The sequence below is a fragment of the Anneissia japonica genome, unplaced genomic scaffold, assembly GCF_011630105.1.
Source record: "Anneissia japonica isolate Jap-2015-1 unplaced genomic scaffold, ASM1163010v1 scaffold288016_len413324_cov198, whole genome shotgun sequence".
NCBI classification, from domain to species: Eukaryota; Metazoa; Echinodermata; class Crinoidea; order Comatulida; family Comatulidae; genus Anneissia; species Anneissia japonica.
In genome coordinates, this window is record NW_022739618.1 from 242,328 (window position 1) to 269,732 (window position 27,405).

Sequence of the window (27,405 nt, forward strand, 5' to 3'; positions counted from 1 at the left end):
TTTTTGCATTAGGCGTTTTATAAAAGTGTTATTATTATTATTATTATTATTATTATTATTATTATTATTATAAATAAAGATTCTAAAAAAAAGTAAATAAAAAACTGCTATACCCCCAGACATGAAGCATTTTCCCCAGACAAAAAGCAATTCCCCCAGAGCTGAATCATTCTAGCAGGTAGGTACTGTAAATGGTAAACTTATGATGTTCATGGGTGTTGTTGCAAGTGGATTGGGTGGGTGAAGGGTTTGAAAATGGATTTAGCCAACCATAGCTATTTTCTTTTTCACCTCTTTTTTCTCTCACTTTGAGGACCTCTATCTTTTCCCATCTTTTTCATAGTTTTAGTCCAACATAGAACATCTTATGAGACAAACATTTTTATTGGCAGAAGAGATTCTGTTATAAAGAGTGCAATATTTTTTGATGTAAATTTACAAAGGAATATTGAGGGTGAGTGGTGAAATGAAACGGTAGTGAGGGTGAGATGATACAGCTGGCAGGTGTGTAATGAGGGTGGGGGCATACATGCAAACATTTTTATAGTAAAAAACGGGAGAATTTGGCCTGTGGGAGTGGGTTTGGGGAGCAGGGGTGGCTCCAGGATTTGTCCGACGGGGGCCGATGTCCCGACGAGGGCAAAGTGGGCGTGGTAGAGCATCTCTCAAAACTTTTTTTTTAATATTTTTATTGTTACTATTTTATTGTTATTTGTATTTTCTCGGTTGGCCTATATTATTTCTTTGTAAAGCGCATAGGGGCAATGTGCAATATGCGCTATATAAATATATCATTATTATTATAATTGTGAAAGAATTGGCTGGAAGGCAGGTCACCAAAACGGGATTGTTGGCATGTATGTGAGGGATGAAATTTTACGGGTTATTATGCTATAAAGGGAAAAATTAGGGTAAGTGATGAGTTAATATGGGGTTATAAGGAGGGTTAATTGTGAAGATATATTATACAGGGTCAAATGATGGTGAGGGTGAGTATACATATAGGGGTACGACAGTTGGAGGAGAGTTTACACATGGGTCTAATCAGGATATTGCTGTGAATCGTTGCAGGTATATGATGAGAGTGAGGAGTGGGTTATTACAATGTTATTGAAATGACCTTGAGGTTGGGTGAGTTAATACTGGGCTTTATAAGGGTGAGAGTTGAGAATATACACGTGTATAATGATAGCGTATCCTCAGGTCTTTATCAAGGTACATGAAAAAAACTAGCAAAAAGTGGACACACGTAGTGGGAGGAGTTAAACGATGCGGATTATAATGAGAGTAATTAAAATCGGGTATACATTAATTATAATAAACAGTATAATAAAGTGTTTCTGAAGTCTATACATGGTATTCGTTTCCTATATGCTTTTGTTATCGTACTGAAACACAAGTGGAACTTTTAAGGGGAATGTGCCTATCAAAACATTTTGTATCACTATTTTTTTTATTTTATTGTATTACTTCTACTACAATAGATTAAAAATAACAATATTTTATTCAAATTTTCATATTTTGACAACTTTTGAGCGATAACTCCAATTTTTCTTGATAATTTGAATATCGTTATAGGTCCACTGCGTGTTACTTTGTATAAAATACCACTCATGGGATATTTTTTCCTGCGTACATTCATAAAGGTTTGACACTAATCACGGGATGTTTTTTCTTGTGTCTTTTATATAGGATTAAAATGCATACAATAGGCCAGACCTAGCACATCACCTAGAAAATCATTCTGATGTATCTGTCATAGCAGTGGAATCTGGAACATATACATCTTTTATAAGAAAGTATAATACATACTCCAAGTATTGAAATACACGCCATCGTGTTGGGATTCCCAACACGATGGCGTGTATTTCAATACTTGGAGTATGTATTATACTTTCTTATCTGAGATTAATCAGTGGACCTTTGGGTTTATACATCTTTTGTTGTTTCAATTAGATTTATTTTGATTTTGACCACTGGGAAAATCAAAATTTCCGAGATTGAGTCTACAAAATCCCAAGATTACTTTAAAAATCCCAAGATTCTCAAATATCAGGCCTAGTATCCCACATGCAACTCCAAGTCCATTCTTAAAGCTTTTTCAATTAATTGTATTATACTGAACTGTAGGCCTAATTTGTACTTGATTTGTCTTATATAATTAGTACATAAAAATGACAGGGCAATTGTCTTTATTTTATTTGTATTACACAAAGCATTTTTTATTCATTTTATTGAATTTATAATTGTCAAATTAAAACAATGAAAAGCATTTGCGAAGGCAGGTGCATTATTATTCTTGCTCAACTTTAGCACTACGACTGAAGCAAACAGCAGTATCCACCAATGGGGACACACATGAAGAAATTTAACTAAAAAATGCACCTTATTATTTTAGGAAAATTATGAAAATGGCGTTAACACTTACCAGAAAAATTGAAAAAAAAAAAAAAAAACTACTAAGCTTCCAATGGGTCATTTTTAACAAAATAATCAGTCCTTATTTACAACTGTCAACTATGGTGTTATGAGGCCATTAGCAGCATACTTCTTCATTTATTGACAGAACAAATTTAAAATTCTATATCATTCCAAAAATCACAAAATTTAATGAAAAGTTAACAAAAAATCCCAAGATTCCAAGGTGTCATTAAAATTCCCAAGATCTTGGGATAAATCCCAAGCAGTGGTCACAGCACAGTGACAACTACCAATAGACAATTCTCTAAAACAACGGACCCCTTTCAGGGACAGAACATTCAACTTCTTGGTAACAGAAAAATATATATAAATATATATATAATTAACGAGATGCGGACACCACACTTTCGCGACAGAATGTACAAATAAACTCATGTTTTCGAAACAAAATTGGCGAGATTAGACTTCTCTTTTGTGTTAAATAACTGGTACATTTTCATGACATTGGGTCTGGTGTAATAGCACTTTTTTATAAGTCGCTCCCGTTCAATATTTAACAGGGGACATACAAATAAGTAATGAAACTCGTCCCCCACATTATTAAGATTACATAGCATACATTTGATATCAATATCATAACGGAGGTATCTCTTATGAACCTACCTTTGGGGACGCAAGTTGACAAGAGCCCTCAACGGCGGTATACTTGTTGCAATGTTGACGCAAGACGTACAGACACGGTACGGTACGCAAGTTGACGTCATGTTGGTGGCGGGACAAACTTTGGTACAAGTGGTAGGTTGAGAAGTTTGTAAAATTTAATATATTAATAATGAATATTTGTCACACATTGTGTGCATAATCTGATATAGAATATGTATAAATTAGGACATATGAAAAAAGAGACGGGTACTTCTCATCAGAACTAAAATAAGCATGCTGAACCTCGTAGCACCATATCGGTTGACAATGTTGATCCATCCCTCCACGGCATTCTCCCCACGGCCTCAGTCAGAGTAGCCGGAGTCTTCCCCTCCCTGGATCGGAGTGAACTGCTTGTGCGCAAGGGATGGGTTGTTGTATTTGTACTGCCAAAGTAAAAGGTGGATGCTCATGTATGAGACTCGTGCATAACAGGTGTATTATTTGGGTTTTTTTTACACTCAGACTGAAAATGTAGTGAATGCGAAGAAACATGTCTGATCCTAGTAAAAGTGTTTCTGTAGCTCTTAAAACCATCTTCATTTTACTATCAGAAATACCTTAGACTGTAGAAGAAGGTAGAAAAAGCAGATGCAGACATAATAATAATATACAGCACACAATGCCAGATCTTCGATGTGCTTAAAAAAATTAAATATTTATAAAAATAAGACTTTGCCCCTCACATAAATTTTCTTAAAAATTGCATAATTTATTTACTATTAATTTAAAGAGTATGGTGCATTACGATTGAGTGTAAACCACTTTGGAAGAGATGTTTTACCATTGATTCCGTCTGTATGTACAAATTAATGATAATAGGACCAATCTTGCAGCATCATTGTGCAGAAATGCGTGCAGGATTGGTCCGTCACTACTGTAGCAGCCGTAGAGAGGCACTTAGTAGATTCATGTTCACACCATTCCACAACGACGGGTTTTGAAATGAACCAGACGATTGGGATGTGATGATGTCATATAATGTAATGTAGTTAGATGTACATAGCGCTTTATTCTAAAGTTTCAAGCGCTTGAGGTGTGAACCAGCTCGTACAATAATTTGCTTCTCCACCAAGAGTCTCTTTATGTCTAAGCTACCCAGTAAGCCGGTACCAGCTATCTCTTGTTTGTTTTCAAGCTAGGGCCTATATGACTACTATTACCTTTTTAACCTTCCTTTTAATATTAATTTTTATTGTTTAGTAAAATTCTATTTATATTTTTTTCTCCACAGGGATGCTATTGGCAAAACCATTTTTATTAAATGAATAAATAAAATGTTGTTTCTTTTTTTTTTCTGCCTTCCTCAGAGGATCTTTCACAAATTATGATGCAGGAATTCAATGTAATGTGTTAAATTGAATTTTGTAATTGAAAATTAAACATAACTGCCCTTTGTACTAATTTGAATGTGTGTCTTAAGTTTTAAATCTGAAAGTTTTTTAATCTAATTACTTATCACGCTTTGTAAGTACTTAAAAGTATTACAATAACCTGTTGACTTATTTGGTCGATGTAAACTAGCACTAAGTGGCTATTCAGATGGAACAATGACCGATGGCCAAACAATGTCCTACCCTAAAGGTTTGACCCTGAAGTGGCCTAAGGCTTTTGACCCTGGTGATAGTAAGTTGATAGTAAAATATATAAAGATGGATATATAGGAAAGTAGTTAATTACTCCTGCTTGAATACTTAATTATACCCACTTCAGATATATTTTTTATTTTTATATATTTAAGTCTTAACAATCCAACACAATTTTTCTAATGGGTCCACAAAGAATGGGTCCACATTTTTAAAAATTGGTCCAAATTATGTAATTTTATGCATAAAATGGGTCCAGATTTCTCATATTTAGCTAAAGTGGGTAAAATTTAAGAAAATGGGTCCAGATTTTTCATATTTTCGCGTAGAATGGGTCCACATTGTTTGAATGTACATAAAGTGGGTCCACCCTGAAATTGTCCCGCACTGTTTGAAAATCCTGGCTACAGCATTGCTTGAACTTTGTAATTCTTGTTCAATGCTGTATTTTGAATTTGTTTTAAAAGCCTTAAATTGGGAGGTTATGTCATTTGTACTAGATAATTATGTGTTTACTGTATACAGTTAAATGTTGATTGATTTATTAAATTGATATATTTGGATCCTGTCACATTTTACTATACTATATAATTGGGAATTTAGCCCATGGAACAGACAAAAGTATTTTAAAAAATAATTTTTATTATAAAAATTATTTATTTGTAGACAAGATTTTGGCATTAGAGGCAGGTACAAACACTGCAAATTTTTGCTTCAGGACTCACAATTGCACAATCAGACTTTGTGTAATGAAATATGAAAAATACAGAAACAACCAACGGCCTATTTACACAGAGTACAACAGCGAAAAAAATACTGTATTCTGTTATGCAGTGCAATAAATGTTTCTGCCACTGTCGTGTTCTGTTGTCGCACTCTGTGTAAATGGGCCTTAAGTCTTTATTAAGCACGGTGCTGAAGTCAAAGCCTGTTATACTCTGATCTGTCAGTCAGTATGTGTTAGATTGGCTTATTTTGTTTTCAAACACAGTAGCACAGGTAAATACAGTTTTTGTTTTTTTTATCAGATTTTGTTTGTCTAAAACAAGCATAATGCTATCAAGTAAATTCTAATTAAACATTTTATTCAGTCTGACAGATAAAACTCTGATAAAATATTTGCCTGGTTTTAGTGTTGAAATCTTACCGTGTAATCAGTTTTAAGTGTAAAAATTACTGTGTAATCAGAATTAAGTGTAAAAATTTGAATAACTTGAGAAGTGTATGCTGGAGCCTATCAACAATAAAAGTTTTGTTTCATATAGGCACCATTGCACCTAATGTCTATAGGCTAGTCTTTAATATGTTTGTGTTTCCCATTTTCAGATATAATACCTTTTTATTGTAATGCAATTGTACACCACACAAGTTTACTTAATGTAATTGTTTGCCATTTTATGGCTTTTTTAGTTGCAGTTGTAGTACTATAGGAGAGTTGTGACTGAAGGTTCTTGAGAGTAATTTAGGACAAAACATAGGGTCACTGACCTGAAAAAATAAGGAATTGTCACTCATTGCATGCTTATTGTATTGCAATTATTTCACTAAAAAAGATAGATTAAATTGACTCACTGTTACTTTTACACAGTTTTTTTTGACATGTTGTGCTTTTTAATAAATTAGGCATGACTTCTTTAAAAAAATACAGCTCCAGATTTGCTCATATGGATATAATACAGCAGCACCTTGATATCCTTATAATATGAGCAAATCACAGATATTTACATGTATCACAAAAAATTTGATGGTGGACAAAGTTTACAATTTGAAGAGAGACAAGTCACAATATGTCTTATACATATTAGAGATGCCTTTATGTCAAAGTAGAGAATATTTTAAGAATATTTTAATTTTAGTGATTTTTATCGTTTTTATAGTGATTTTATATTGTATTTACTGTATGCTCTCTGTTAATGGCATTTACATTGTTGGGGGAGAAATAATATTTTTTTTTAAATCACTTTTTTTCACTTGGGCTGCTTAATGTAAACCGAGCCGCATAGCTTGTATTCCACTATTTGCATTCACACCTGGGCTGTGTATATATATTGCCTTGGTTTGGTTCTGTAATCATTAGTGGTCGGGAGACTAGTTTGGGCCCTACCTAAGCTGGTCGAACGTTTCGTTTGGGTCTATACCCTAGCTGCACTGATGAGGCCCGGAAGGCCAAAACGGATCCGTCTGCAGATATTGGGATTCCTTCCAGTGGATGCTTAGTTTATTTTGTCATTCTGATCGGATTTTCTCTACTGTTCCGTTTTAATATTAAATAGTTTTGCATTATGTGGCCGTTTGCTGTTTTATTGGTTTTTCCCATTTGCCATATATATATATATATATATATATATATATATATATAAAGATCAAATAATGTTGATGATGCCAAAAGTTCTGGTGTCTTTAACGCTCTGTCTAGAACCAAATTTTCTGTGACAAAAAGCTATAGTATGCCCATATTGTATAGTCGTGATGTGCCTATATATGGTCATGATATGATATATTGTCATGGTGACCATATTTAAGCATGTCACATGTTGTTTAATAGTCTTAACAAGTCTTCAAAATTGAGATTTATCATTTTAATTGAGATACATGTTATATAAGTTTGAAACATGAATATTACAGATATTAATTTATAACATAAAATTTTAATAATTTTCATTATTACTACAATAAGCAAAATTTGATAAACATCTATGTACACAAATATTGCATAATATGTTACATGTTTATTTGTTTTAAACTCAGTCTTCCCTTCCTCAGAAAGTGAGAATTTGAGACCAGTTTGTTTAAATCACTGAAGACGTTGCTATAGCAATTTAGCACTGGGCTACCAAACATATGGAGGTAAGGTAGTGTCTTTTTAAAATCTAAACCTAGTATAAAGGTCTGTCTATGTTATCAAATCAAATTTTCTGCAACAAATATGTCATTTGCCCATATATAGACATAGTGATGTCGTATAGCAGCCATATAGGTAAACAACAGGTATATTCATTTTAAGGACAGAGCTAAAGTTGAAGTTTAAATGCCATTGTAAGACACTGTTTCCTTGGAACTATATTGTACTGTTTACTATAGTAACTAACAGTTCTTGGTCCCCAGTGGCTATGTTCAGTACTTGACACTAGAGAGGATTATTTCTAATGTATTTAAGTTTTATATACCCTTGGGTCATCCCAAAACTTTATCTCACTCTAGGTTATTCCATTTCAATAAACTTTTTCTTTTTAATAGAAACAAAGGTAATATATTTATAAATTTATTTATACTGATAGCTATCTGCTTTTTTATATTTCAAGGCATTTATTATAATATTGACGGAGACACGGTAAAAAAGTTATTCCCTTTATAGGAACATGCTAAAAGAAATTAATTTGTTTGTAGTGATTAAGATCAGAATTACCCATAATCATAATGGATTCACCCATTTTGTAAGTTAATGAGAAAACTACCAGTGGTGTGTGAAAGCAGAATTGATTGGGGACAACCATAGGTGCTACCATCCTCATCACTTGCTCCAACATTATTGTCAACGGCAATTTTTCAATCAACTTAATTGTAAAACCATTGCTAAATCACCAGACATCTATTGTTTTCAGCAGCAGGGAGATTTAAATCCTTCTGGATGTATCTTACTTTTCTTATCTGGAATTAGACACCATGTTGTTAAAGGTCTGTGAATATGATTTTTTATATATATAATATAATTATTACAAAGGGCAAATTATGTATTGTGCTGGTGGATGCACATAATAACAATAATGTTATTGATTAAAATTCTATAGAATTTTCCTTTCAGAGTAGCTCATTAAATAAGGATTGTATAGATTTTTGTACAGTATATTTTGTATTTGCAGTGAAAATATTATGCATATTATAACTCCATGAGATGAGATAGTTTAAATGTTCTTATATGTGATTGTGATCATGAATTGCTAGAAAAAAACAGACTTTAACATTAAATAATTTACCTCTTATATTGAGATATCACAGTATATTATTATTATAATATTATAATACCTGGAATAGAAATCCTGTGGGCTTAATCTCGAGAAGAAATCATCTCCAAATGAATCATCCCACTTTAGTTTGAGTAATCTAAAAAAAGCCCAAATGGTATGGGCTTCTTTACAAGGCTATACAGTACATATTAGTACTATACACTGTTCATGAATTTCAGAAGAAACAAAAGTAAACAATGATAAACACTTTGTTTTAGTAGTTTAGGTGATGCCGGTTAATGCACTCCATGACACAGATTAATGTTCTCTTTGATGTTGTAATTAAATACAAAATACTGTACTATAGTTTTAAAAAAATGATTTTCTGTTTTTCTAAACAGGATTTCATTATTGGAAAATGTTTTCAGAAGTCCTATGTTTAGGAATTTCCTAATTTTACAGCATTTATTTTGAATAGAAGCCCCATATTTACTTTGCAATGTAGTCTCGAAAAGAAACCATCTTGTTCTTAAAAAGAAGCCTATCTCAAAAAGAAGTCCATCCAAAGGTTCTAAGCCCAGGACTTTTATTCGCGGTTTTATGGTATATAAAGCATAACCAATGGCAGTACTACATAAAAAAAACCTCTACAAATTACAAATTACCAAGCAGTTTTTCATTTAAAAAATGTTTCAAATATTTTAATTTAGTGTACCAATCTTATTATTATAAATGATTAACTTATGTTTTACATTAAACAAATGTGTTCTTAATCTTTTTTTAAACATCTTTAAATAACAATTAATCATGTAAGGAATTAAGGAAATTAGTGGAATACTTTGAAGGTGAAGTGTGTATAATTTAATTAGTTATTTCAATACCATCAAACAAAAAAGCTTGTATAACTTGTCAATTATAGAATTATTTGACTTTGATGTTACTACATGTAAATAGTAACAATGACCACAGCCTGATGCTGTTAGTATTCTTAGGTGCAAAGTGATGTTTTTATTAAGTGCAAGCTTACCTATAAGCCTACATTTGTTATAGCATGGTCAGAGCCTCAGGAAGAGTCCAGGTAGCTTGTGGTAGCCTTGTCCAGCGACAAGCAAGGCCAACAATACTATTGTACAAATATCCATATCTATCACAAAAATTTTTCTTTTGTATGAGTCAAGTGGCAGAAATTTGTGTTTGGTCTCTGCATGCATCACTACTCCAGCTTTAGGTAGGAAAGTTTATGCTGTTTGGAGACAAATTCAGTTATCCGCAACCCATTTTTCTATATTTTATATAATTATTCATTTTTGAATCGTTAATAAAATTAATACAATTTATATAAACAATTTTTTCGGTAATTGATAATTCATGAGTGGTGGCGGTAGGTGGAACCCTCATTAGCAAGAGGTATACCTCCATCCTTCTATCGGAGAGTTAATCACAATTTGTCAGGGAGAGAAACAAATTCCTATTTTTTTTAATGTTATGAGACTCAAAACTGATTAATTAAAAATTTCAAATTTTGCTTAGCTTCCTCCCAAAGGGTTTTGCCCTTATTTGTTTTCAATCCAAAGCTGATAATAACTTGGAAAGTGTTTTTTGTGGTTGATATTGATAGGGAGGCATATAAATACCTTGAAAAGAGTACACGGATTAAATATCTTATTAATAGGTCCATGATATGACCAAGGAATGACCATAAAAATCACACAAAAGGCAACGAAAAGGTTAGATTTATATAAGATTTCAAGGGTATTGTAAGGTCTAGATGCCCTTTAAGGTTTAAAACCTTGGCCTATAGCACTATAGAAACAAAGGCGTGTTGACTGCCATTTTGTAGCAATCATGTTTTAATTTAATGTGGCAATAAAGTGCTTACTTTGATTAATTTTGATAATACATCATCATTAGAATTTCTTGGAAAATTATGATTATTTTTATGCAGTATGTTGTGTATAGGTTGTTGTAACAAATGGCTAATTATAATTTGAGAGCTTTTATGGCTAGGGAAAATTTACATCATTAACGTAACAACCACGCTTTATGAAATATACCAGTGATTCACACTGTGTAATCTAGAAAATTCTCTAAAGACAATAAAAATAAATAACTCAACAATTAATTAAAAAAGGTAATAAAATAATTTTGGTACAATGGCAAGTTTCTAAGGACTATATTATAAATTTGGAAAATTTAATAAAAATATAAAGTTAACATAAAAAATATCTTCATCGATATAAGTTAGTACTAGTAGTGAGCTCATAATTGACACAATTTCAATGAGTAGTCCAATATTGTCACACAACAAATACAACAGATTATTTTGCCACCATATTTCACACAGGTTTCAATTACAAACTCTGTTATTACCGATTAATTCTGCAGTTGATGATATAAAGTAGCATGTTGAAAATATATTAACGCCCTAAATTGTTATTAATTAACATGCTGAATTAATTGTTACTTTTCACCGCCCACAATTAATTGTCACAAACCTGTCAAAATTCTATCCAGTTGCGTTCATCAGCGTTGGTGCTAGTATTTGATTTCTTTACCTTACATTCTACACCGCATGGGCTGTTCTTTGCAAACATGTGATTCCAACCGAAAAGAAAACAAGTATACATACATGGTAGTTGAAAATCTATGCTGAGCACAGTTACTGGCTTTCAATTGAAAATTTTACAAAATATTCTCCTCACCAATCGCATACACTTAAAGCCTATCTGTACCCTGAAATTAGCTAGTACTTAATTGAAGGATTTTTTTTAGTAAAAAGTCAGTAAATATTCTAAAAGTGGATTATTTTTAAAGTCTATTCTCATTGGAGGATAATGGCTTAATTAATTCTTTTTCAGATTTTACTGTAGATAGACAGTACAGGCGCGGATCCAGCGAGGGGCCATGAAGGCCCGTTAACCCCCGTCAGTCAACCCGAAAAATAAAAAAGAGGGTAATAAATTTGAGTTAAAGAGAGAAAAGGGAGTGCACCCACGAGTTCAGTGGCGATACAGCAGTGGGCAAAAGGAGAACTCGATTATTTACCACTTATTTTTACAACCATGGTGGGGCTGAGGTGGGCATGGCAGCATGACCGTCATATTGTGCCCCCCCCCAATCAGAAAATCTCTGGATCTGCACCTGCAGTATGTCAAACCATACACAGGGCAGTCACTACCAGTGAATGGATAAGAAATAATTGTAAAGTACCTAAGAGATACAGTATATAAATAGTTGTGTTAATACTGTGAATATATTAATGATGTACACTAAAGCTCGGTTTCCATAGAATCGCTCACCCTTTCGGCAACAGTCGCTGACAGTCGTGGGGAAGGTTGAACCCGGTTGAACTTTGCCGATTGCGTTGTAGACGAATCGGGGTGCCTTCCCGATTACGTCAGGGCAGCTAGCAAGGCACCGTGATTGGTCTGCAGTGCAATAGGCACGGTTGAACCAGGTTCAACCTTCCCAACAACTGTCGCCGATTGGGTGAGCGATTCTACAGAAACTGAGCTTGAGTAAGAATATTGCTGTATTTACATATAAAGATTAACATTTCATTCAGTTACTAATCAAAATATTACTATTTTTTTTTAAATTCTGTCAGCTCTAGAGAATTAAGAATTAGCCACTTAAAGTTCAGTTAGCTGTATATAATGCTTGAGTGCCAATATCATTGTAATCAAAACACGATTTCTCAACAATAGCAGACATTAAACGACCTCTGATTCCTATTACTCCTCATTAACTTCATCCCAATAAAAACAAAACGCTGTTGTTCTTTACGCTTAAGTAAATTAGTAGAAAAAATTCTTGAATTATCGTACATCATATCCAGGTGTTGGGATATAAACCGTACCAATAGCAGGTACTGGTAGTAAATACACTAGTATAAAACCCTGTAATAGGCGCTACTTTTAGGAGTAATCAAGCGAGTGAATTAATCTGCAGAGTGTGCTGAACCGAATGTAATTTTTATTTTAATTACGGGATTGCTTTTAATGATAATCGGTGGAACTCCAAAAATATTGATTCTAACGCAGTGACTCATTAACGGAAGTATTGTGTTGAGATATGTGTCTATGAAAACACTCATTCATAATTTTTTTTTTCTTCCACATCAATCAAAAAGTTTATTCGCCAGTTGCAGGATTGAACTACTTATCAATTAAAGTCTTATTTCAAGGCCTAGAGAGTGCAGCTACTTTTAGATGTGAGAAAAAATTCAGGTGCTTATAGGATTTGAACCCAAAATCCAGGATTAGAAGGGGAGCACATTGACCACTACTGGTGGAAGCGGTTTGGCACAGTGAAAATGACTTGCTTTCCCAACCTTGGGGTCAGGGTTTCAATCCTTCACTGTGCATTTTGCTTGTGTCCTTGAGGAAGGCTCTTTATCTATATTGCAGTCCACCCAGCTGTATCAATGGGTAACAGCAAATTCTGGGAGTAACCTGCGGTGGACCAGCGTCCCACCCAGGGGGAGTATTACACTCTTACCTGTTTCACGCTTCAGAAACTGGGGGTTAAGTTTAACTAACTAAACTGAATTATCATAAATATACTTACATCATTAACTAATACTTTTAATTAATTTTTATTTTCATTTTAAAATTATAAATTGTATTTGAGGTCATCACGAAGTTCATTCCATAACTTAGCACCTCCGTATGATAGGCTATGTTTTTTATAATCTGATAAGAATGACATAACAATGGTATTGAAATTATGAAGTGACAGTTATAACAACTCTCATTTCAGCTAGGCATTTTGTTCAATCTCAAGTCTGGAAATATATTTTTGAATTCAAAATTTGTTGGGTTGGTGCTTGTCTTTCACATGTATTGTCCTCTATATTCTGTATACTGCCCTCTGTAGGTGATATCTAAAATGCAATAGAGGAATGAATGCACATAGAGTAATGGTGGTCAAACTTAAAAAAATATGAAATAATATATGGAAATTGAAAACGTACTTGTAATATGATATCTTTAAATGAGATGATTGACATTTGTTTTTTAGATTGTCTTTGGAAAGTTTGAAATCCTACCAAACATATCAGTTGTCACGGTAACTGTCAGTCATGCCCTGGCATTGTGATGGCTATCTCTATCCTCTTATATCAATACACTTACTTTGTAATTGAAAACAATGATGGAACATGTGTAGTAGTCTATGGAGAATGTTACCTTGTCCCGAAGACAACGCCTCAAGCTAAAGTGGTCGCATGATCAGGTACATTCCAACAGCCAGTGCAGGCAGAGTGAATGGGTGCACCTAGATACCATTCACAAAATGTTAGTACAAATCTATCTAAAATTGTATTGAAGAAAGTAATGTAGAGATTGTAAACATCAATCAGAGATTTGTTGTCCTGTGCATAACAGAAAAACCATTCATCTTGTCATGTAGGTTGTAGATCTTTTCCCCCTTCCAGATAATTAGCTTCGATGTTGGTCTCTGCCCTAATCAGATGTACTACCTGTATGGCATTATACAAACACAACATGGTTTGAGGTGCAGTAGTGAATTCTACTTGGCGAGGTGTTGGATGATTGGGACTACCTTGTAGACTCCATAAACAAGGGCAATGGAATTCACTGCTTGACTGAAATAAACATGTTGTATCTGTTGTACCTCATAAACAAAACAGCAAATTGTCAGTCTACATCAGGCATTTTGATCTGTGAGGGTAAAATTACGCAGTTTGCATATGGTTCATGCAGGCAGGGATATGGTGGTAGTGGGGCATACTTCCTCCCCCCCTCCTCTTCCCGCATAAATATAAAATTGGCATGCACAGAGAAGTAAAACTACCTCACCACCCCAGATGGAATTGACCAAATGTTATTTATTAATTAATATTTATGAGGTATATAAATTGTTACTACCATAGCTGGCAAATCCTTCAATGAGTAATTATTAGTTTCCCATGGGTGCAACTAACACACAATAGGCAGGCAGTTGTATCTAGGTATTCTTGTAGTGATAAATTACCTAATCACAACTTTTTAAGGACCATAATTTCTTTTTTTTCAAGTTCTTTTATGTGGAAAGTGCTTAGAAGCATTGTCTTGCATTAAGCGCTCTATAAGACTAACATTATTATTATTATTATTATTATTATTATTATTATTATTATTATTATTATTGTTATTATTATTATTATTTCAGACTCTTTAGGCAATAACTAACAACTATTCTTTGGGAGGTCCAGGTGACCATTTCAGTTGACCATCAGTACACTTTCAAGTACGAATACAAATGTTCTCAGTGACCTCCGTTGACCTCTGAGAGAAAAGACCAGTGTTGTATTGATCTTAAAGCATCCGTATAATTTATAGCAAAATCTTCATTACATTGTCCTTCACTATTCTAAGACCACATTTTATCTGCAATACCTTGAGATGGGATACTTCATAAAACTAGTGTCAGTTTTCTTAATGTAATAACAAATCTGTATTTGTGCTGGATTCGAACCTTGGCCCCAATGTTATGGAAGGCAAACATCTTGCCACTATTAGCTATTTTGAATCCTCAATTCTGCATCCTGAAAGATGTCACCGAATATTTCTAGATCAACATTTTCACCTTTATACTCAACTGGGAATCATTCTTAGTTCATTTTCAACACTGACATTTTGAAACCAAACCATTATTCTAGTACTGTGATAAGAAGTTGATGCTAATCATCAGTGTTGGTACAGCCAAGTGTCACCAGGCTTTACATTGAGAAGATCTGCTATCTTAGTTGCAGACATCCAATCTTCATGTAAAGTAAGAAGATAAGATAAATATAATGAATAATGTGATAAATTAAATGAATAAGTTGCATAGATAAGTAAAATTAATATGGATATGATAAATAGAACTGAATAAAGTGATTAAGATGAATAACATTGATATAATAATGAGCAAGATGAGTTAAATTAGGAATAAAATCAAAGTGATCAAAACTTAATAGAAATAATGAAAATGATAAAATTGAAAAAATTAACTAAAATTTTATAAAGTATGAAATGTATAACAATCAATAATATCACTAACGATTAATATTGATGCTATTATACCGTATAAGAGTCCTAGTGATGCAGTTACAAGATGAGTTCAGAAAGTTAATAGATATCATATTATCTTTAACAATAATAGGATAAATTTATTAATTTAGTTTTATTTATATATTTATTAATAATGTGTGAGAACATTCTAAAGCTTTGTCCATACTCTCAAATTTTAAGGGAAAATAAAATGTGATGTGCCCATGTTTGGGTTTAATATGACATCATGCCCATATATGGACACATCATGCCCATATATGGACATATCATGCCCATATATGGATACATTTGTCACATAAAATTTGTTATAAGTCAATCGTGACATCATCACTGCAACTCCCAATGCTATTTGCCTATTCCCCACCATCCAATAATTTTTTTTGTAATAGTGGATGCTTGGCTTGATTTTTTTTTTAGGTTCGTGTGCAAATTCCTTAAATCAATGAACCCTAATAGCAAACTGAACGTCTAATAGGAATATTCTAGACCTATATTAAAAACTCATCCTATCACTATAGTAACCGATGACTGCTGCAACAGTTGGTTATCAAAACTAACGTTAAAAAAGACTGCGATTGACTTATAAAGCAATTAGTAGTGCATGCATTCCATAAGAATTGGAATACACACCAGTTATCCTACCTGGTAATTGGATACATAGATATCAGTTGAAGAAATTTGTGATTGATTGATTGATAGAAACTACAATTCGTGTGTGATATTACGTACGCTTGTATAATGTTACGTGCAAGGTTGTAATGCAATATTGTGGGATTTGTGGGAGATCTAAAGTAGGTTTCGTTCCACCACAATCTAGGTTTAGTATCCAACTAGCATACATTGAAACTTTAATTGAACTTTATACACAATAGTTGCATATTTTTTATTATTTGCAATAACCATATGGTCCTTTTCAAATTTTTATTACAAACATATGTTATAAGTGAAGATAGAAAGGTATTTTTTTTTGTAGTGTTTATTTCACTCCACATAAATATAGATGCATACTTGGATTGTGTTTACGAAGGAAAATATTTTGTAATTTTGTTGTAAAACATTTAAAATTGGTTGATTTATTTATTACAACCAATCTACATACCATATTCTACTTATTGTACACTAACATAAAACTTCACACTAGTTCTAAATAATAATACTGTATTATTAAGATGTTGCATGATATTGAAAATTTTAAATATGCCATCATCTGTGAAAATATAGTCTTAATGCTCTGCTTTTTTTTATGACCTTTTCCATGCATACCATCATTATGTTTAAGTCTATACATGTATCACTGTAGTAAATATTATGAATTGGCATGGAATAAATGGTACGAAATTACTACTGAAAGAATTACACCTTTTCCATCATTATTCTGTTATGTATCCATCAATTCAGTTTAAGTCTAAATGGTAATGTATCACTGTAAATTAGGAAAAGGCATGGGTATGACATTAAACTCCATCCGGTTAAAGCGTTGGCGACTAAACTGACAACCCTGTCAGATATGTCTTAGTGGCTACTGAGGGGAGGGTGTTTATGGTCACCCATAAAACCAAAAGCTGAACAAAGGGCGGATGAGCTCCTCGGAGTCAATGGCCAACCATTAATTAGTTTAAGGAATAGGAGTAGTTTAGTCTCATTGTTATTATTATTGTTATTATGATTACTATTTTTTATTTTATTTTATTGTTATTATTTTATTGTTATTTGTATTTTCTCGGTTGGCCTATATTAAGCGCATAGGGGCAATGTGAAATATGCGCTAAATATAACATTATTATTATTATAAATGGTGCGAAAGTACTACTGAAAGAAATACACAGAGAATGTAATACTGTATTAAAGCTGGCAGGTCACAATACAATAAATATTAAATATATAAATTGAATAAACAAATATTACGGAATAATGCAGTCAAAAGGAGATATTTCGAAGAATACTATCTTTAAATCATCTTGAGTATAATATATTTAAAAGTTTAAAAGATTTAAGCCTGCAAAGAAAATAAACACAACATTGTTAACCATTTAGCAACTTAATCTTTGAATTTAGAAAGGTACTAGGAGTAATCCTTCCTGCTACCATTTTATTTTATGGATGCAATTTTTCAGCTTTTACTACCGGTAATTTACCAAGATGTATTGAAGCAAGTTTCGGAGAATGCGACAGATGAGACTATAAGATTGCACATTTTTTCCAGTTTGTTTCCACTTTTCAATTTTATTCCTTACATCATTTATAAAAAGTGAATAGAGGAAGATTTCTATCTACTACAATAAATAGATCCATTATTATTATTAATATTTTGAAACCTAAATTTTTGTTATTAATAACCACTAGTTCTTTATGAATACGTATTGTTCTTTTGTGTTGGGCTTCTGCCTGTTGTTTTTTACTTGTGACTTCTGGCTTCCATTCTTTGGTGGTCTGTTGAAACTTTTTTTTTTTTCAATTGTATTTTTAGGTAAATGTGTACATTAATGCCAAATCGTACCCATAATCCTAAAGATTCTGTAAATGACATGAATTAGTGCTAAAAACCCAAGGCACGTAAACCATTAGAATCAAATACTAAGTATGAAACTTTGCTGTGTATATTAATCATGACATGGAAACGAGATTGCTTTTTTTACCTTGGTGTCCATTTAAAGCCACTGTCTCACAGCCTTTTTGTTAGCACACATTTAGAGAATATATTACTTTGTCATCATCATCATCATCATCATCATATTGTCATTCATCATTATCATTATTATCATCAGTGTCATCATTATCATTATTGTCATAATCACATCATCATCATCATCATCATTGATAATGCATTGCTTTTTCATCATCATGGTCAATAATCATCAATATCATCAACATCATTAAAATCATTATCATCATAAAATTCAAAAGTAAATCGAAAAACACATTGATCTTGCCAATATGGCAAAATGATTTTGGAAAAAGAACTTGTAAATGTCGCTCAGTTAAATTATGGAACAATTCATCATCAGATATTCGTAGCAATAATCATCCTCTTTCCTTACAATCCCTTTAAAAATCTCATTTAATTTACCCACTTGTTTTTCTTTTCTGTTTCTTGTATTTATGTAATTAATATAAGTTTTTTGCAATTTAATGTTGGTTAGTTTAAAGTCATACCCTGGACCTCGGGGTGTACTAATACTGACTGAGTATCCAGAATAAAGAAAGATTTAAATTCATCATAATCATCATCTTTATCATCATCATCATCATCATCATCATAATCATCATCATATTCATTCATTAATAATAATTTCAACAGGAATTTATAAAGCTTGTTAACTTAGTCGGTACACATCATACTTTTCCTGACACTAACTACATGTATTAAAAAGAATAAGTTTATGATTTTTGGAACAACACAGAATATTTCAAAATTTAGTAATGTTACTGTGAGCTATAATAATGACTCCATTGACAGAGTTGATTTTTTTAAATACTTGGGTGAACATTACTTTTGACCCACAGCTTACGTGGAACAAACACATTGAAAGCTTATCTTCTAAAGCTTCTAAAAGGATTGGTGTCATCCGTCGTATCAGATATTTTGTACCTCAATTTATTTTTAAGATGTTAGCTAAAACTATTGTTTTACCTTTATTTGATTATTGTTCTTGTGTATGGTCAAACTGTTTCATCTAATTATCTAATAACTTACAAGTTCTGTTAAACACCTTAGAAAGAATATTACTTTCATGTGATATTAGAACACCAATTAAAGAGATTTTAAGTTTGTTGAATTGGCAAACTCTGAAAAATAGATGGAAAGACCAATTATTATTTTTAACTTTTAAATGCCTTCAAGGACTTGCTCCCTCCTACCTACAGTAATTAATATGTTTGTTTTCCTTGGAAAATGATAAAAACACTAGAAGCCAGACAAATAATCATCTTGTAGTTCCACAATAGAACATAATATGTCAAGGAAAATGGACTTTTCATGACCGTGCATCCATGAAGTGGAACCAACTACCTAGCAATATAACTAGGGATTTCCAGAATTTTAACCAATACACATTTAAAAATGCTCTGAATTAATTGGTCTCTCCTCTATTTTTGTAATTAAGTCCTTTTGTTTAATTTTCCTAAATTTTTCTTTTCAATTTTTGTATTTTACAGTATGTTATGTAACTGGACCACAACGAAAACCAGTGCCTTTGCATTGAGCGTGCAATCCAGTATAACAGAAGTTTTAATAATAATTTTAATGCTTGTTACTAATATGCGTGCATTAATCTCATATCTCAGGTAGAGTGTCGACTATAAAATCTACAGTCACGTTTGCATAGATGCTCCCAAAGGATGGGCTGTGTAAAAATATAGCCTCATTTACATATTTTATACTTTAGCTATATAATCTTTTATTTGATTTGTGATGCCTCGGAGAACTGTATATAGTGCTACATTTCTGGCTGTAATTAGTTGACATTTATCTTATCGTTTATTGTAAAGTTTAAACTATTTTTTTTAATGGATTCTCATTTACATTTGTAGGGTATTCCATCCAAATTTTATGAAATTGAATGATAAAAATTTAATTTTGGTACTAACGTATTAAGTTGTAATTATAACTCAAAATATAAATAAATGATTAATAATACCAAATTAAATAAATATAATTAAATTAACTGGTAATCTTAAGTTTGGACTAGCTTATTACCAGTAAGGGATGTTTTAAGATGAATATTATAAATGTATTCAAAAGAAAACAGGTTTTTTTTTTATATAATCATTTAAATAATATTTTATTAATTAATGTAGCGGTAGTGTAAACTATATGAGACTTGGATCCTTTTTAGAAATTAATGTTCCTTTTCTATTTGTACTAATCTTCCCTTACTTTAAATGAACTGTTCCATGTCGAGTTTCTATCTACTATGCAGTACTACTACACATCATCATCCATAATCTGTTAAATTGCCCATGATTTTGAAGCAAGAGCACCTGAGGATTGAAATGAATTCATTGATTTTCTCACGGATTTTGTAGATATTTCAAAGTTGTTGCAGGTAGAATGCCCCTATAGGGATTTACAAAATCGTAAATGTATTGAAATATGTTGGCTCTGACAAATGACAATAGTAAATATCTCTTGAAGAAGACTCTTCATAATTGAACTTTTTAACCCAAAATGCTGTCAGTGTTTTAGGACTAATGTGTTATTTTTTAAACCTTTTTTGCATTAGGGAGCCTGTCAAAACAAAATAACGCAAATTCGCGGGACATTTAAACATGTTGTGATACTTTAATCTTTGTGTTGTTTGCAATAACAGTGAAATAAAACTAAAAGTATCACAGAGCAGTGAAAATTACTTCACTTTTAATTGATTTAACGGAAACAAAAAATTAAGAGATGATGTTTGCATTTGGAGTACTAAATCATGTTTATGCCTAGTAGGTAGGCTACACCCAGTTTGTAATTCATAATACACAAAAGAATAAAAGAGGTCTGATACAAAAAACTCCTAGCACTACAGCCAGAGCCCATTGTAGACCGACATCAAGACAAGCACCCCACGTTTCGATTGATTAATTCAAGAAATTTCCAATAAATATATGGTCACAATGTGTAACAGTAAATAATTATCTTATAGTATTATGTATGTTGGGCTATTCCATGACAAAGTGGAATTGTATACAAATAATTTTGTTTACTACTAATATAAGTAAATAGATATTTGTCATTGTTAATAATTTTTTGTCCCACATTTTTTACCTATATTTTTCCAAACATATCCATGTGTTTAGGGGTAGAGTCTCCAATAATGAGTACAGTTTTCTTGAGCAATTGGTGTATGGGTTTGTGAGATGGTGTTCTGTGAGCTGGTTTATCAACAGTGTATCAACAGGCTGAAATTGGTTTGCGTTTCCACTTATAGGTGTTGAACTCAGACAGTCGCTGGTCATGGAAAGCAGCCTGAGTCTAGATGGAGGGATGAATGCATCAGCTGTTGGTCGAAGATTCGTTGGTGTATGAACAGTTGACTGAGGATTTTTTTTCACTTTTGTTTTTTGAGGTGTCTGGGTGAATTTCATCTTCTTCAACATTAAGAACCATGAAGCGGTTGTTGGTTTTAACAGAGATGACATCTTTCAGGGTTCTGGTCTGCGATAGGCCTGTGTGATGTGAATTTGGAGATTCATGTATTGATGTAGGCTCTTCCATTTGTAAGTTTTCATCTTCAGATCTAACTTTCATTAGGAGCTGAACATTTTGTTGTAATTCAGATATTTGCTTCTCAAAGGAAAGCTTCCAATCAGAAAACATAGGCAGGTCATACATCCAGGAAACTGTTGTTTGTGTTTCTTGATCACAAGTAATAGATATAGATGGTTTGTTTGTTTAATTTATTTCTCCACACACATGAACATATTAACATACATAACAAAAGCTTAATAGTAAAACCAACTAAGAATAATAGTACATTACAGAATAAGTGTGTGGAAGGAGGCCAAAATAAGTTTAGAATAAAACTTTAAGCCGTGGCCACCAGTTAAAAATATATAGAAATCCAAAAATATAAAAACAATATATATATATATATATATTAGGCCAGCAGATTAGAGGCTATTTTGGGGTGGAGGTGGCAATGGAAGTACTACCGGCTAATTTTGATATTTTCTGAAAATATAGGTCTTGAGAAGTTCAGAACTCAAAATTACCCAAAATCCCTTTGGGGGAACACCTCCAAATTATGCATTCAAAATGGCCGCCATTTTTCCGCTTTAAATTATAGTTTTAGCTATATAATATAAAAAATAACATTACTCGAATAATCATCATCAACAATTGGTGAAACTTACTCAAAATATTCGTTAATTATCGAAAAGGAATCTTGCGTTTAGAAAAACTACAATTTCAATCACCATAGCAACCGTTGCTATGCAAATTTAAATTTCCTATTTTATTCATGAAATTTAAGTATACAGGAAGCTTAAAGTTGATTAAAATCTTTATTTTCATAGGTTTTATGAATATGTTTAACATCTGAATTATCTATTATTATCATAGAATAGGTTTATGTAAAAAAATGCTGAAACTTTGATATAATTGCATAGCAATAACCAGGAGACTTACCGGCCATACTCCGAGACCAGAGACTTTTTAAGATTGTATTTAAAAGAGTTGAGATTAGGTAAGGATTTAAAGGAAGTTTTTAAGGAATTCCATAATTTTGGACTAGTGTAAAATGTGGATTTTTTTTCTAGAAGAGGATGTATACTTTTCAAATAAAACGTTACTTTTAGCAAATCTAGTATTATGTTCATGTACAGTATATCAGCCTGTTGTTTTGGAAATAGATTATGAATATGTGGGGGTAATATTTTATTTCTAAAGCGATACATAAAAACATAGTTTTGTAATTTATGCAAATCAAATACATTTAGAACATTAAATTTGTAAAATAAAGGTTTGGTATGGGAAATACGAGTTGTCCCTGCACAAATCGTGAGAGCTCGCTTTTGTAATTTAAAAATATTGTCAATAGAGGTTGTTTCAGGACTTGTCCAGGGACATAGATGAAGAAATTTATCAACTGTAGCAGCCCATGATGTGTTACAATAACTGATATAAGGTAAGATTAAAGTATTATACAAGGATAAAAGAATGTTCTGCGGAAAGTAATGTTTTAATTTATTCATAAGACCAATGTTTCTTGATATAATATTTGTAATACTGTTACGATGGGATTGCCAAGATAGTTTGAAATCTAATGTAATGCCAAGGAATTTTGTTTCAGTTACTTGTTCAATTACGTTGTTATCAATTTTAATAAGAAAGGAATCTCTGCTTTTTATTTTATTTTTAAAAACAATAGAATTAGTTTTAGAAATATTAAGAGATAGCATATCTAATTTAGGCCAATTAGATACCTTAGTTTAAAATCTTACCAATATTATAAATTTACGCAAGTCCTGTCTGCTTAGACTTGGAAACCTTTATAATTTAGGTATATGATACTGTACACCACCAACAACGAGTTTGCGGCCATGTTTTTTGTGAGTTGTTTACATCTGATAATTACAACATACCTCACTGAACAGCAGTGCTTTAGATTTACGGAATACCTAGCCAGACCGTAATACATCCGCTTCTTATGTTTAGTTAGCCGATTTTGTCATTGGTGATTGCAGTCGGAAACCACACAGGTATTTTCTAGTTTTAATAATACAATAATTGAAATTGATCTTGCTGACTATGGCATGTCTACACGCTAGCCCGTAAATGCTCGAATACATTTAGAGGCTTCAGTGCGGCGCTTATTCGAGAGCTTATTAAAAAAATATTGGCATGGTGCTTTCCATGCTCGTTCCCATGTTACCTATCTCACGTATTCCCGTAGGTCATTAGCCTATCATAAGTCTTTTGTCACCATAAATAAACGTTTATAACTGAAATGCTTGCGTCTTCATTGTGTTATTATTATCTTCATTATTCATTTCAACATACACCTTGTATTTAAAACACTGTTTCTCATATTTTATTATACTCTCTCGATTTTTTTTTTCTTCAGCGCTGCAGCGCTTATTCAACAAAATATATAAAGATTACAAAAGACATTTGACAGAAAAAAAAACACTGCAAAAAACAATGAAAAATGCATTTCTGTCCAACTTAAAATTTCAATATGCATTGAAATAAAATTGAGCCATTTTTATACACTATGCAGCTACTGTAGTGCTTAGACATTCTACATGAAATTAATAAAAGCAAAAATAAAATTATTTTGGGAAATAAGCTGGGTTTAAACCTCTTCACATGTTCTTTATTTGTTTTGTTTTCTTTCTGTTTCAATTTTTTGTTATTTCCATTAATTTTATCAATTTTTATATAATTTCCCTTTCTTTTACCTCACCTTATACCTCTCCCTTGTAGTCCTTTTTTTATTTGGTATTTTATTTGGTAATTTCATTTCCTATCCTTTATAACTTCCGAAAACTAAAAAGAGACATATGAAACATACTCCTCATACAAATAAATATACTACTATAAATTAGCTCAAGTTTTTCTTTTTTACAACAGTCCTCATGGATGCAGTATATTCTTTATTGCTGCTGTAAACATCTTGAAAGTTCAGAAATTATTTCTGACCTGTCTGGCGCCACCATTTATTATTATCTTGGTATCTTTTATTGAACACAAGTACAATATATGGGTTTTATAATAACAAAGTTCAGTGCTATTCTTTAAATTTCAAGAGATATTGTCACAGTGTTGCTGAAATCATTTTCCCTGGAATTCGTTGTTTTTCACTGTTAGCAATGTTAGTTCTACCACCAGAACCATAGGCATGCCAATGTTATGGGTGTAGCTTGCGGCGCCCCTGCCAACTGCTCAGCCATTTGAATCACCGTCTACTTAATTTGTCTGTAATAAGAGGATTTATATTTATAATAATGATTTTTTTTTTCTTTAAAAAATAAGTTTTAAAACAGGTATGTTTTTTGTCAATAATTAATTTTTTTCCCTTTTAAGTTGCTTTTGGCAAAACCCTTTCGCTAAATTTTAAACATAGGCGTAAACATTGTTAAGCTAACATAAAAATGTCTTATTTAGTTGTTGTGTGGTACTTCTCGTTCAAAATCTGCTAATCAGGTTGGGAAAAATACAAATTCCCTCTGCCCTTTTTTAGCCAGATGTATATTTAGAAAGGTTATGATTAATACAGTTAAACTTGCCTAAGTCAACTGTGCCTAAGTCAATCTTATTTTACATGCCAAATTGTCGTGTTCTCCATTAATTAACAATCTGTAAGTCGAATGTTTTATAAGTCAAACAATATTTCAATGGCATTTTGGATTTGACTAAGGCAAGTTGAACTGTATATATATTCCATGCCTGTTTCAGAATTGTTTTAGGTTGCTAATTAGGATCCTAATGGATCATTATCCCTAGTGTGGTCATTACATCAAGTACTCCAGTAGAATTTTTTATAACCTGGCTGGGATCTTTATGATCATGTAATAACACATTTCACAGTAATTGTGTGCTGTAGTTGTACATTTACAGTGAAATTACGAAGTGTTTATTTTTTAGTATATTACACTTACACGTTTTACACCAAAGTAAATAAATGCCTTTCTCGAATAAACGCCTCCCTCGAATAGACCATCCCTCAAAAACCCTTCTCAACAATAAACAGTCCTTGGTGTTTTTAAAATTAATAATCTTTTGATTGGTTGAAACAAAAGCACGACCAATGATAACTTTTTTTCGGAAGACAACAAATAGTCGGTAAATAAAATCAAGATGTGTGAGGCTGTAAAATATTTCCAGCGTAAAATATTGGGCCCAGAAATCCGTCGCCACATTTCAAAATATGAGCCGATTTCCACGTATGTTTTTGCAGAAAATTTAGGCCTTCATAGTAGGAACACAAGTATTTATGATTCTGATTTTACTAGGGGTTTTCTCATGCAATTTGAATTTTGTTTCTATCCTCCATGGTGATGGTAAGTCACGTGGGAGGGTATTCCAAAGTGAAGGAGCTTGGTGACTGAAAGATGATTTGAATGAATGGAGTTTGGGATGAGGAATATTGAGGTTACCAGCGGCAATGGATCCGGTGAACATGTGCCTTTGTTGTCTTATATCCAGTCGTAGGGCCAGGTAGTCTGGAGCCAGTCCAGTCCCCTCAAAGATTTAAAAGTGAAACATGCTAGTTGGTAAAGGTACCGTTGTGTAATATTCATAACCTTTATTGGATGGTGTTCGAGGAGGTACATTATGTATGACTCAGATTGCACAATTTTGAAGTTTCTGTATTTTAGCAATAATATCTTTGGTGCGTGGACCCCAAACAGAAATGCAATAATCAATATGAGGTAAAATAAATTATTATTATTATTATATAAAGTATTATAAATTAGAAGAGCAATGTTTTTATCAATAAATTTACATGCTTTGGAAAGTGCCAAAGTTTTGTAAGCAATTGGAAGAGGATAAATTACATGAATGTTGTTTCAATGTTAGGTTGTTGTCAACAGTGATTTCGCAGTGAAATTACGAAGTGTTTATTTTTTAGTATATTACACTTACACGTTTTACACCAAAGTAAATAAATGCCTTTCTCGAATAAACGCCTCCCTCGAATAGACCATCCCTCAAAAACCCTTCTCAACAATGAACAGTCCTTGGTGTTTTTAAAATTAATAATCTTTTGATTGGTTGAAACAAAAGCACGACCAATGATAACTTTTTTTCGGAAGACAACAAATAGTCGGTAAATAAAATCAAGATGTGTGAGGCTGTAAAATATTTCCAGCGTAAAATATTGGGCCCAGAAATCCGTCGCCACATTTCAAAATATGAGCCGATTTCCACGTATGTTTTTGCAGAAAATTTAGGCCTTCATAGTAGGAACACAAGTATTTATGATTCTGATTTTACTAGGGGTTTTCTCATGCAATTTGAATTTTGTTTCTATCCTCCACAAAAAGCAATATATTTTGAAGTTTGTATTCATTGATTAAGATACTGCAAACGGGTACAAACATAACTCCAAATAACGTCATACAAACACAGTCCTGTCAGCCTGTGGCAGAGAACTCATGTATAGTGGTAATCAACCATGCCTGAGAAATTTTTACTTGCAGTGTTTTGACGACGGCTTTTAAACACACAATAAGAAAACGATCAACACACTCCTACATACA

General features: G+C 32.4%; 1 long non-coding RNA gene across 1 annotated transcript; it reads left to right on the plus strand.

The window, feature by feature from the left end:
* The first annotated feature begins 3,169 nt into the window (after positions 1 to 3,169).
* On the plus strand, positions 3,170 to 22,116 carry LOC117117961. The gene is made up of 4 exons (XR_004446976.1): positions 3,170 to 3,216; positions 7,473 to 7,556; positions 8,315 to 8,384; positions 21,627 to 22,116. It is a non-coding gene; the product is annotated as an uncharacterized LOC117117961 (long non-coding RNA).
* The last annotated feature ends 5,289 nt before the right edge of the window (positions 22,117 to 27,405 follow it).